General features: G+C 54.7%; 1 protein-coding gene across 3 annotated transcripts in view; it reads right to left on the minus strand.

Moving 5' to 3' along the window:
- Positions 1 to 1,717, minus strand: part of GPR153 (G protein-coupled receptor 153) — a 41,592-nt gene extending 39,875 nt beyond the window's left edge. The window contains exon 1 of one of the 3 annotated variants that reach the window (XM_090023728.1): positions 1,622 to 1,717. The gene's annotated coding sequence lies outside the window, so the exon portion shown is untranslated. Of the gene's footprint in view, positions 1 to 552; positions 741 to 1,144; positions 1,569 to 1,621 lie in introns of those variants that run through there. The other 2 variants (XM_090023726.1, XM_090023727.1) reach the window with 2 other exon arrangements.
- Positions 1,718 to 12,311: the final 10,594 nt, after the last annotated feature.

The raw sequence follows: 12,311 nt of genomic DNA on the forward strand, positions 1-12,311 counted from the left end.
CTTACCTGATCTTCAAGCTAACCTTCCCTTTCCTGGAAATCCTGCCCTCAATCTATGCAGACATGATATTGCAAGATAATTCATGAGCAGGCTTCCAGGTGCCTGCCTAGGGAATACTAGCCAACTGTGCACACCTTGCTGTATTCAACTTCTCCTCTCCCTGGATCGCACCAGCCCCTAGAGGATCTCTCTGAACTCCGGTCTGACACCTCATATTTCCTCAGTAGCAGGATATCCAGAGCCAAGTGCTCCATTCCTAATGTGATTACACCAGGTTACACCACTTCTTTCTCCCTGGCATGATGCTTCCACCTGCTTTCCAAGTTTCTTCCTCCCATTCAACAGAGATCACCCACATCATTCCCCCCGCTTCATTTTCCATCTTTCCATACCCCATCCTCCCATCTCTTTCTCCTCACTGGTGCTCTCAGAGGCTCCCAGTTTGCTGCCTGCAATCTCCTGCAGGCTTGTGCCTTTCTCCCAGCTCAGGCTTGGCAGGCCGGACACACCCACAGCTACTGCCAGCGGGGCCAGGACCATTCATCCACGCACCCCGGCTACGGCCTTATTGCCAGTCTCCTTGTCGAGCCTACTTGGGCCTAAGCCGTGACTAGAGCAAAAGCCAGGCGTCGGGGCAGGCAGGACCCAGCGAAGAGGAGCAGGAAGGCAGAGGGAAGGGTGTCCAGGCTCCGTGCGCGGCGCTGTCTCGCAGCCTCCAGCGAAAGCCGGCGGACGTGTGCACGGAGGGGCTCGAGGGGCCGGAGCGGGAAGGCTCTGCCCGAGCCCCAGGCCGGCCCCGCCCCGCCCCGCCCCGCCCCGCCGCCTCTGACAGGTGCCGGTGGCGGGCGGCTCCGCGCCTGGGGCGCTGCCTCCCCCGGCAAGGGGGTCGCCCCAGGCGCGGCTCAGCGCCCTCTGGAGGGGAGGAAGCCAGAAGCGCCGGGCGGAGGGGCTCCGCTCCGCTCCGCTCCGCTCCCCTCGCCAGGCGGCGGCGGCGGCCCCCGCGAAGTCCCCGAGCCCTGGGCGGAGCGGGCGGCAGCTCCCCGGAGCAGGGCGTGCAGCGGCGGGGGAAGGCGCCCGGCTGGAAGCAGATGCCTCCCCGCCCCCCCGCGCGCTGGAGGGCGCCCGCCGCTCCGCGGGGTCCTACCTGGCCCGGGCGCGGCGCTGCTCGGCGCCGGCGGAGCCCTCGCGCCCCGGCGCGGCCCGGGGACGCATGCCGGGGCCGGGGCCGGGGGAGCGCCGGGGCCGCGGCTCCCGGCTGCGCTGGCTCCGTGCGCCGGCTCGCCCGCTGCTCGGCGGCTGGGCAGGGAGGCGGGCAGAGCGCATGCTTCCGGCGCAGCCCCCCGCTCCGGCCGCCCCTCCCCCCGCCCGGCCGCGGCGGGGGCGGCGCGCGGGGATTCCCCGGGCCCCGCGCGGCGCGGAGGGCGAGTCCCCGCGGCGGGGGCACCCTCTCGCCCCGAGGGGCCGCGGCCCAGGCGCGACGGGCGGTCACGGGGCAGCTCCGTCTCGACCCTGCGCCCACGGCGTCGGGGGCCGGGCGGGGGGCACAGCGGCGCTACACGCGCGTCCCGTCCCGCCCCGCCCACGAGCAGGGCAGCCCGCCCACCCCCAGCTCCCCGGGCACCTCCGGACCGCCGAGGCCGGACGAAGCCCCGGGCCGGTTGTCCCGCACCGCTCCCCAGCGCCCTTCCCTGCCGCGGTGCCGGAGGACGAGGCTAGGTCGGCGGGGAGGGCAGCGCTCTCAGCAGCCGGAGGCGGAGGCTGACCCGCCCTCCGCTGGGCTCCGTCCCCCGCGCCCTGCTCCTTGCCGCCTCCGGAGCTAGCTGTCTGCTGCTTGGCCGCTTCGTGCAGCGACGTGTCACGGCTGCCGCCCCGGCCCCGGCCCCGGCCCCGGCCCCGGCGAGCCGCCCGCGGGACTGCTCGGGCGGGCTCACGGCTCAGCCCCCGCGCGGGGGAGGGGGACAGTCCGCGCTGGGGCACAGGGGCCCTCTAGCTTGGGTCTGGCCAGGAGCCCTCTGCAAGGGCTATTTTTGGACCCGGTCAGAAGAGACCAGATCATAGTTTCTAGGGTCGGAAGGGACCTGAGCAGATCATCGAGTCCGACCCCCTGCCATGGCAGGAAAGAGTACTGGGGTCAAACCACTGCAGCAAGGTGTTCATCTAACCTCTTAAAGACCCCCAGGGTAGGAGCCTGCACCACTTCTCTGGGAAGTTGGTTCCAGATCCTAGCCGCCCTGACCGTGAAGTAGCGCCTCCTGATATCTAACCTAAACCTACCCTCTGCCAGCTTGTGACTGTTATTCCTGGTCACTCCTGGTGGTGCTCAGGGGAACAGGGACTCCCCCAATGCCTGCTGATGCCCTCTGACTAGTTTATAACAGGCCACGAGATCCCCCCTCAGCCTTCTCTTGTGGAGGCTGAACAGGTTCAGGTCCCGTAGCCTGTCCTCATAGGCTGCCCTGCTGCCCCCTGATCATGCCAGTGGCCTCCTCTGGACCCTCTCCATGCTGTCGACATCCCTCTTGAGTGCGGTGCCCAGACCTGGACGCAGTACTCCAACTACGGCCTGACCAGTGCCGCACAGAGGGGGAGGATCACCTCTTTGGACCTGCTTGAGATGCATCTGTGGATGCGTGACAAGGTGCAGTTGGCCTTCCTGACTGCCTCCCCACGCTGCCAGCCCACATTCATCTTGGAGTCAATTATGACTCCAAGGTCCATGCACCAAGGTGGAGGGCTCTAGGATTTTGAAAGGGGGAACAAATGCTAGCTTGGTGCATCATCATAGATAAACACAATACCATTTTTCACCAGGTAGAAAGAAACTCATAACTTTACCAAGGCACTACGGCTGCATTACTCAATTCAAGAGCTGCAGAAGCAAATATCACTTTATTGGAATGTGCATTCATTTGCTATGTTACATAATGTGTAAAATCCCACAACCAACTAGGCAAGAAAGAATCAAAATGTTTCTTTTGTCCTGTTGTAATTCGAATTAAGTGTACAGCTCTTTCTGATTCATAAAACAAAACCCAGCCCCAAGCATCCTGACAAGGTATCAAGTGTTTCATTGAAAGTTATTTCCACACTTGTGTTGATGTTCACCTGAATTAATGTTGTTAGCTGGAGTTAACAATCTGCAGTGTTGTGAAATAGGACCTATATTGCCAGGAGCAGCTAACAGACAGCAGAACTGCAGAAGGACATCTTGGTTAGTGCAACAGCAAGGCCATTAAAAAAGGAGATGGTCATTAACATCTGTGGAATGAAGAGTTTTTAGAGGGAAACAAGTGAATCATAATGAGTCATGAAGTCAAGTAGTAACCTCTTCCATGTTAGATGGGCTACCTGGCCACTGAGCTGAGGCTGCCTGCTGGACCGCTTATCCTCAACAAATGCTTCCAGGAGCATAGCCAACACCAGTGAATTTGGGCCAATGCAAAATTTACCATTCATTTCTCCTTCAAGTGACAGCTGAGGAGCAGGACGGTACCCGTTGGGGCTGGGGTCCCAGCACTTTACACACCTATGTCTAACTATAAGGACCATGTGCAGCATTTGTTGCAGGAAAAGGGACGGAGGGAAAGGCTGAAATGCTTTGCTGGCTCTGGTCCAGGAGGTTCTGTGCTATGAGCTGGTGGTTTTGCCAGCCAGCAAAGAAGATAGCCTCAAGCCCCAGTCCTTTTAAGGTCCTTTGCTTTATTGTCCACAAAATCATTGCTAAACAAGAGCAAATGGACTGAGAAACACCAGCCCGTCGCTCCCAGGGGCTGGCTTCCCTGCGTGCCACAGCCAGGCAGGAAGGAAGAGAAGTAGCCTTCTGCCCTAGCCCCTTCATGCCCGGCTTCCCCACTAACCCCATACGGACAGCAGTTGGCGGAGGGCACTTAACTATTTTGCTGGTGGAGAGAGACCAAGCCGCAGAGTTTCCTTCTGGCTTCTCGACTTGTGCAACCCCAGTGTGTCTCACTGTCTATGTACTCTGCGCCAAGAAGGGAGGGAGCCCTGATCATCCAGGAGGAGTTAGCTCTGCTGCAGGTTGTCTTCTCCCAGCTGCTGGCAGAAGCTGTGGTTGCAGGGAGGTGACAGGAGGAGCGTTGCTGGCAGCCATGAGCACATAGGTCTTGGCCAAAGGCACACAGATAGTGAGGTTTCCTTCCCCAGAGACCTGCTGAGATCTCTCCACTTTCTACTCTTCTCCCATTGGGCCCAGTGGAGCCCTGCCACAGCTCAGTGGAGGATGCTGTAGAGTGAGCAGGGGTGCTCTGCTGCCCCCAGGTTAGGGCACAGTTTGGCCTCCTGTCTTAAACTGCCCTGTTGGCTAGGTTACCCCAGGGACCAGGCAGGGCCAAAAATAAACTCCGTAGTTCCACTCTGCATTCTCCCTGAGCTGAGCAAGGGTGAACTGGACCCAGGCAGGAGAGCCCCACTCCCGATGGCTTTCAACAGAGCCACATGTGAGATGATTTTATCTTCCTTGTGCCCCCCCCTCCACTGCCCCATCTGTCTGCCTCATCTGTGTGCTTAGTTATGCTCTGCATTGTGCATATTCACTTTCCACTCTCCTCCCCTAATTAGGTAATTTAAGCCATGACCTTTTCTCTCTCTGGTTGTCAAGGCATCACCCTTTGTCTCTGCTGGCAATCACTGTGTTCCAGGCCCTCCAAGTGGTGTCAGTCTGTTGCAAGGAATGGATTCCAAGCAAGTAATGATCCAAATGCCGCTCCATGGTGGATGTGGACAGATCAGTCTTTGTGCACCACCTCAGTCTGCTACAAGAAGCAAACCTCCCCATTTGGCCATCTTCGAGCAAGGCAGAGCAGTTACCCAGCTGGAGATGGCTTGAATATTTTAGTGCATGGCAATTAAGCCCCTCTGTGCTGGGGGTTGCTGGCCTGCATTATCCATGACTGCCCTGGGGAGGGGGGACTCCTACTGCCCCGACAGTGAGGCAAGTAGCACATGCAGTCTTAGTCTCAGCGAGGAGGAGGGCGCAGCTTCAGAGCTGGCAAACCAATAGAGCCAGCTGGAGGAGAGCAGTACTTGCAGGCTGGAACGGAAAGCAACTGGCAGACACCATATGCTGAGAAAACCACTCCTCTGCAGACAGCAGTACTCTGCAGTCAGACGCACACCAGAATCAAGCACAGTTTAGGAAAAATACATACTGGAGCTTTAAGGTCTTTGCCTATGGAAGGGCTGAGAGCTGCCTCGCTGCTGCTCCAGCAGCTTGGGCTGGAGGTGGCAAGGAAACCAGCCCAGACACTGTGTCACAGCCTTTTTTGCCAGAGCATCTCTCTCTTTGTGATGCTATTAGGGCAAGTCTACCCTGGACTGGGGAGCATGGGCTTGGTGCTTAACCTGGACCTAGGCACAAGCCAGAATAGTTATTGTTCAGGCCCAAAGGAAGCAGGCCTGAAAACCGATGTGCCAATGAACCCCTGTGTTGAGTCTCACCAGTTAACCTCAATGCTAACCCTGACACATTGCCCCATGCTGCAGCTCTGGGAGAGACAACAGGTGCTGTGCTGGTCACCTGTGTGCCAGCTGCCTGGTGCATGAAGGTACTACTGTCCTTGGGACACTGGAGGCTGCCAGTTCCCTAAGCTCACTTCCAAGGACAGGCAGGGTTTGAGCTCTCCCCAGAGCTGGCAGGCTGTGGGCTGCTGCATGTCATTTCCTGTCGCTCCCCTGGCAGTCCTGCAAGTAGGGTGAGGATTGCTTTCAAATAAAGAATCCTTCTGGCAGAGGCTTCCCAGTCCTGGGCAGCTCAGTGCTTTCTCATTGTGCTGCCCTTGAAAGACTGGTGCACAGCAAGGAAACATGCATGCAGCCAAACCCACAAGTTTCCATGTCCCAGATGCCTGCAGGCTCCCTGGACTCTACCATGCTGCTAGGAAGAAGCTCAGGGAACACTGCAGATGCCAAACACACTGTAGAAATGAGGGCCCGGTTGTCACATCCACAGAAGAGGAGCCCCTCAGTTCTGGCAGGATCACTCCCCAGAAGATCTGCCTGCTACTGGACCAGGGTGAGGAATGGCCGGTGACCTCCCAGTTCTGGTTTGTGCAGGAGGTCAGGAAGGAGATCATGGTAGACTCTTCTGGCTTGGTCACATATCAAAGAGGAAGGGTCAGCATGCTTCAATCACTACATCCACTCTACAGCCCCCAGCCCAGGTTCCTTAGAGTGAGGAGGGGGATGGACATTGCCCTCTCCCAACTGGCTGTTGTTTAACCAGAAGAGATCACATGGCCAAGAGTCCTGGAGATAGCCATGACCCCCTATGACAGCTCCCTGCCAACAGGAAGCTGTGCTGGGGAGGCTGGACTGATGGGGAAGTCTCCCGGGGGCTCAGCTGGGCTGGGGTGGGGGAGGGAAAGGGGGTATGGCCTGTGACACAGGGCTGAGCCTTACCCAGGTGGTGGGGCCATGCAAAAGTATCTTCAGAGAGATGCTGTCCTCCTCCCTGATCTGTTAGATGGAGCAGGTAAGGAAGTTCTGGACATGCACCTGAGGAGTCCTACCTGTGAATCCTTTCCCCTCAGACTGCTTGGGCCAGGGACATCATCCGCAGCTGGAAACAAGCCTCTCCCCCTTCAGTCTGTGTGGAGTTAGCTCCTTGACTCCCTTGTGCCTGGCCAGGTCTCATCACTGCACAGTGTCAAACTTAGGCAACTTGGGGCACAGCTGAATTACCTCTGTACAGGCAGAGGCCTGCCCTGATTTTGTATCTGCTTTTTAGGGCACTCCCAATCATGGTGCTGGGTTTAACTGTGGAGCTGGGCTAGTGCTGGAGCTTCAGTAATTTATAAGTCAGGCACTGCTTCTGCTTTCCCCTGAATCCTCCTTCCCAAACTGCTCTGAGCACCTCAGGTGCTTACAGCTGGAAGAGATGGCAAATTGAACCGTTCAAATAATGAACAGCCTGTGCCAGTGACAACAGCACCTGGGACAGGAGGGACTGCCTGGGATGGCACAAATGGAATCGCAGCCTCCTGCTCTGCTCTTTCCCAGGGCAGGAAAAACGTGTGCTTAATGGAGGAGTCAGCTTGGTCTCATTCAGTTTAGGTCAAGTGATTTTTTTTCAACAGGAGCACACAGATCACACTAGCTTCAGAGAGAGAGGCAACATTGCCGGATAACCCTAAACTGAGGCCCACATCCAGGCAGCCCAGGGCCTATGGCTTGGAGCAGATCCCACAGTGGGGAGTACACAGAAAGTCCTGCCTATGGCCCTCTTAGTCAGGGTCCACACATACAGCCCAGGGCCAAAATTGTCTCTAACCCCCATTCATAGCTTTGACTCCATCAACAACCCAACAGCAAGCCAAAGCCAGACTAAGCAGCCATCTCCACCAGTCTACCTGGTTATACTTGGCACCCACTCTGCTTCCCCCTGGTAGGGCCAAGCCTGTTCTCTCTCTTTCTCTGTATCTGCAGGGCACTAGCTTGACCTCCTGTCTCTAGCACAGGCCATTAACCACCTCTTACAGTGCAATTTTGTCTGTGTCATCCCTTGGCTATGTCTTCATCTGACCAGTGCTGTCTCTCTGCACATTTATCTGCCTCTGTCGCTCACCAGACTGCCATCAGAAAGGCTGAGGAACCAGGTAGATTATAAGGGCACCAAGAGCATATATTTCCACCAGGCTCCCCACTCCTAGGTCAGGCTCCACAAGCCCCAGGACCCCAAATCTCCTGTGTGTAACCCACCATGGGGAACGGCTTTCCTATCCTTCCAGGATTTGGGGATTGATTTTTTCTTACCATCTCAGATTGTCCCAAGCCCTTCTTCAAATGGGACTTACCCAAGAGGAATGAAGCAGCCTAAATCACAAACTACAAACTTGCTGCTAGGACAGAATCCATCTCCCTGGGTTTGGGGGTGGCATGTAGTCTCATAAAAGCAAATAAAACAGTCCAAATCAAGAGGCAAGCAGTGCATGTCCTGGAGAAAGCCCCCATCACCATCAGGCTTATGTATGAGTCAGGTTTGTCAGAGCACCAGGTTAGCAATGAGCAAATGATCTGCTTCCTAGGTCCCTTGTCCATCAATGTTTTTTGGGTTAATGGATCTCTGCTCCAGGTGAAAACTCAGGGGTTGAATACTGTGTTCAGGTTAATGAGACAAGAGCAATGCAGGAAGATGAAGAGGTATTCAGGAACATATGAGTGGCAGCAAGTTGAAAAGACATGCAGTGGCTTCTCCAAAGGGTGCAGAAACCTCCCTAAAAGGTTGTTTACACAGTATTGTAATGGCAGGCAGATATACAAGGGAGGGCAGGGAACTGCTGAGTGCATAACAGCTGTCAGTCCATATACAGTCCAAAGAAACATAATTAGACTATCTGTCCCAGAGCCTGTCTCCATGTTAAGCCAGCACAACCACTCAGGAAGGCAGACCTCATTTGACTGGTACACCTTGAACATCTGTTACAGAAGGACTCACTCTGCTGGTTGGGCAGCCAGAGGCACCCTTTCTTTCCTGCCTGCATTGCCCAACCTCCAACAACACATGCCTGGGATCTGCAGCCTTTGTGCAAGACACTCCCCAGTCTACTGCAGAGTACCAGGTCATATTTTGCCTCTGGCAGCCCAAAGCACACGGCATAAATGTGCTGGAGAAGGCGCACACCATACTACTCCAGCCTGCTTGATGCTGGGGGCAGAGGGTGATGCTGTCTTCAAAGTAACTGCACAGCACAGCTCCCAGGCATGATGCACGTCTGTGGCACACCTTTTGACTAGGGGAAAAGCTGATTCCATTTCTGCAGGGGCTCAAGTATGCAAGAAAGAGCGTGGGGCTGTGCTGGCTGTTCTGCACATCCCTGTTGCCTGGGCATATGCCAGAGGGGGGGCTGTTTTCAGGGTGGCAGATTTCCAGTTCCAAGTTCTGGGACCAGACCTTGAACCAGATCTCATGGTCCTGTGTGAAGGGTCAAATTCATGGTGCCTGTCCCCACTGTCCAATCAGCCCTACAGCGCTGGCAATTGGCAGGACTTGGTGTCCAGTTGCACACAGCTTTCTCACATGACTTATCAGGCATGAGGCAGCCTGTCAGCTTTTGAATGACTCAGCATCAGACTATCAGCAGCATTGACAGTGGTTGGAGAAAGTGCTGGCTGGGCACTTTCTACTGTTGAGGTAGAGGCATTCACTGCATCCTTGCCATCTGGGAGGAGCTTGCAGAGCGCTGTGTAACCAGATGATGGTGCCTCTGGGGGATGCAGGCAGCTTCAATGCCCAAAGAGAGTCTCATTTTTATTCCAGTTATTTATCCAGGATTTGGAAAAAAGATGTCTTTCCCAGCCTGGGCTGTATTTTTCCCTACCACAAGTGCTGTTCCCTTCCCTGAGTGGCTGCTTATGGACAAACTGGAGTGCATCTGTCTGGTAGCAAATCTTTAGGTTTACCTCTAGTGAGACTCCCTGCTGGGCCAAGTCTGCACATATGTACTCAGAGCAAATGATCCCAGCAGAGCCCATAAGGCCCCAATAAGAACTTCAACAGCCTGTCCCAGTTTCAGGTGGTGACAAGTTGGTGGGTAGAGTGCAAGACAGCCTAGCAAATCAAAAGGCTGCTTTAAAGGGCCTCGGGTGGGTTTTGCCTGAGTAAGAGCTGCAAAAGTGAAATGAGGTCTGGGCCCTGAGATGCTGTGTTCTAGGAACAGCCTCTGGACCAGCCAAGTGACAGGTGCTTGGTATGCTTTTAAAGGGGACCTAGATACCAGGGCTATGGCTACAGAATGAGAACCCACCAAGAGCAGAACAAGAGGGGCAAGATACTTCAACAGGTGAGAGATGGTCAGGGGGATGACAGCCAGGTAAGCTCTTGCACAGATGAAAGGGTTTCATTTGGTTACTTTAAACCACAAGGAGTATTTTAAGGGTGGGGTGGGGGTAAAAACTACATGAAAGAGGAAGTTTGGTCTACTATGCAGGTGTCCTGACCCACCCGGCTTGGACATTGGTGCAGCAGACATGCCATTAGAAGGATGCAAATTAGCCCAGAAATAAATAGTACAGGGAGCACTGGACAGCTGCATGGGACTATTTCTGCACAGCATGGTGACAGTCTAAAGTCAGCAGATCTCCTCTCCTAGTCACAGGAGGTGTCGTTGAAAGGTGATCATGCATTAGGCCACACTGGCGTAGCAGTTGCTTTCAGGATTACAGGGAGTGGGAATGCATCTAAAACTCCTCCTAGTGCTAGACCTCATGCCCTGCAGCTCTGCTCCCACATGCCCTTCCTTGGGGGAAACACAAAGTTCCTGCTTCCATGAGACCCTGGGGCGCATTTGCTTCCCCAGATACGTGCAAAACATATAGGGCGAGATCTTGGCCCCACCAAAGTCAGTGACAAAACCCCACTGCAGTTAAGAGGGCCAGGGCTCCCTGCTCATGCTATGAACTCATGTGTGTCTTGGCAAAGCTGTCAGCAGCTTGGAAGTACAAGTGCATGTGGCAGTAGGGGGAGTGCAGAGTGGCTGGCCCTGGGATCACCCAGTGCTATGAGTCCCTCTCTGCAGCAGTGCAGCTGTTCCCCCTTCTCCCACAGCTGGAAACCTTTACAAGGCACATGTTTCTTCCCCTGACTTCCGTGAGTTGGCTAAGTCTGTTGCTGCCCTATCCATTGCTGAGACCTCAGATTGCCATTTCCTCTTCATTTTTCTGAGCTACCAAAGCACAAATCACCACTGTGCACACTCTCTGCTTTGCACTGGATCTTGGTTGCAGCTCACTCAGCGCTGGCATGCCAAGCCTGCTGGGCCCTGCCCTGTAGGCACAGAATGCTGGGCTTGGAACGTGGGTACCTTTGGGTTTTAGTTTTAATGGTATGACCTGTATTTTTCTGTGGCTTGTGTTACACTATTTTTGTGCTTTGAAACACAGGAGACTGGCTGTGGAACACGTGCAGGGGGCGGTATTTACCCTTTATGAAGCTTCACTGACTTCAGGGGACATAGAAAGCCAAGTAGTGGATTTGTCCCTTTACAGATTTACTGCTACCAACAGCTGACCCTACTTGACCCATGGTTTGCATATGGAACTGGGTGGGATTCCAGCACCCCCTTCCCACATTTTCACTCACATTTATGGACTTAGAGCCTGTCAGGGCCTTTCCCAGAGTTGGGTCACCTTAAATTAGCAGCATATATACTAAAACTGTCAATACAGTAGCACAACCCTGTCTAGGAACCCCACTCACCTGCTCACTAGGCCCACCTGAATCCCAGGGAGAAGGACACCACCTGGTAGCCCATTCTGTCATGCTGCTTCCTCCAGCCACTTCCTCCCTGTTGTTTGTATCAGACCCTGCCTTTGTCCATGAAAGCCCTCATTCCTGATGGGATGAGTGACATTGGCACTTTGCTGCCATCCCAGATCTGGTCTTTCCCACACGCCGCTGCCACTGCTTTAGGGAGTCAAGAATTTTGGCCCTTTGGAGAAATCTGGATGGTAGGGACCCATCCTGCGCTGCTCACTTCCCTGCAAAGCTATGCATATAACCCATAATCAAACACCGTGGAGGAGGTTAAGCTGGCTGTCAAGAGGTAAGAGACCCCACAGGCCCAATGCCCATCACCATCTGGCTTCTTACTTCCTTGTGACACTACTCCAGCACAATGAGACAGCTCCCTCCTTCCACTGGATCCCAGGAGCTCTTCAGGGTCAGCATTGCTTGTGTCCTTTGGCTTTACCCAAGTCTCATTACACCAAACGGGCTCCCATCATACTGGATGCAGCAGTCCTGGGTGCTCAATTGGAGCATCTTCTGGACACAGGTTGGACCAGGACTTCTGCACCCTGTTCTGGGAACCCTGGGTGAAGACTCACGGCTGTCTGGAGCACGCTGTAGAGCTTGAGATACAAGTGATTAAATCAGCCAAGCTGTTGCTGCCAGTCCCAAGAACTGCAGGCAATGGTTCTCCCAGGGACATTCTTTGGTTAAATGAAAGAGGTAGCCCCAGGAATTAGCATAATATGGGCAAGTCTGGGACACTTACTGAAGACACCAGTGCAGGTGGCAGCTCCAAGACTGCTGTCATTTTCAAGAAAGCTGTCTAGCTGAAGAAGCAGGAAGTGTTAACTGCTGAAATCACATGAAAGCTAATGCTTATGCTTTGTAGCCCATGTTTGCTTTGGGTATTAATGACTCAGATATGTGATTCATTCATCAGACCAGCATGCAGTGGTACATTAGTAAGTACCACTCAGTTAAACAATTTGTGAGAGAGGAGTTGATTCCACTGCTCTGGGTAATGCATTAACATCCCAGAGGCTTCTGCCAAGGTTGGAGACTTTGT

This window comes from Crocodylus siamensis, chromosome 12 (assembly GCF_052110815.1).
Source record: "Crocodylus siamensis isolate JL-2025a chromosome 12, ASM5211081v1, whole genome shotgun sequence".
In the NCBI taxonomy this organism is placed as follows: domain Eukaryota; kingdom Metazoa; phylum Chordata; order Crocodylia; family Crocodylidae; genus Crocodylus; species Crocodylus siamensis.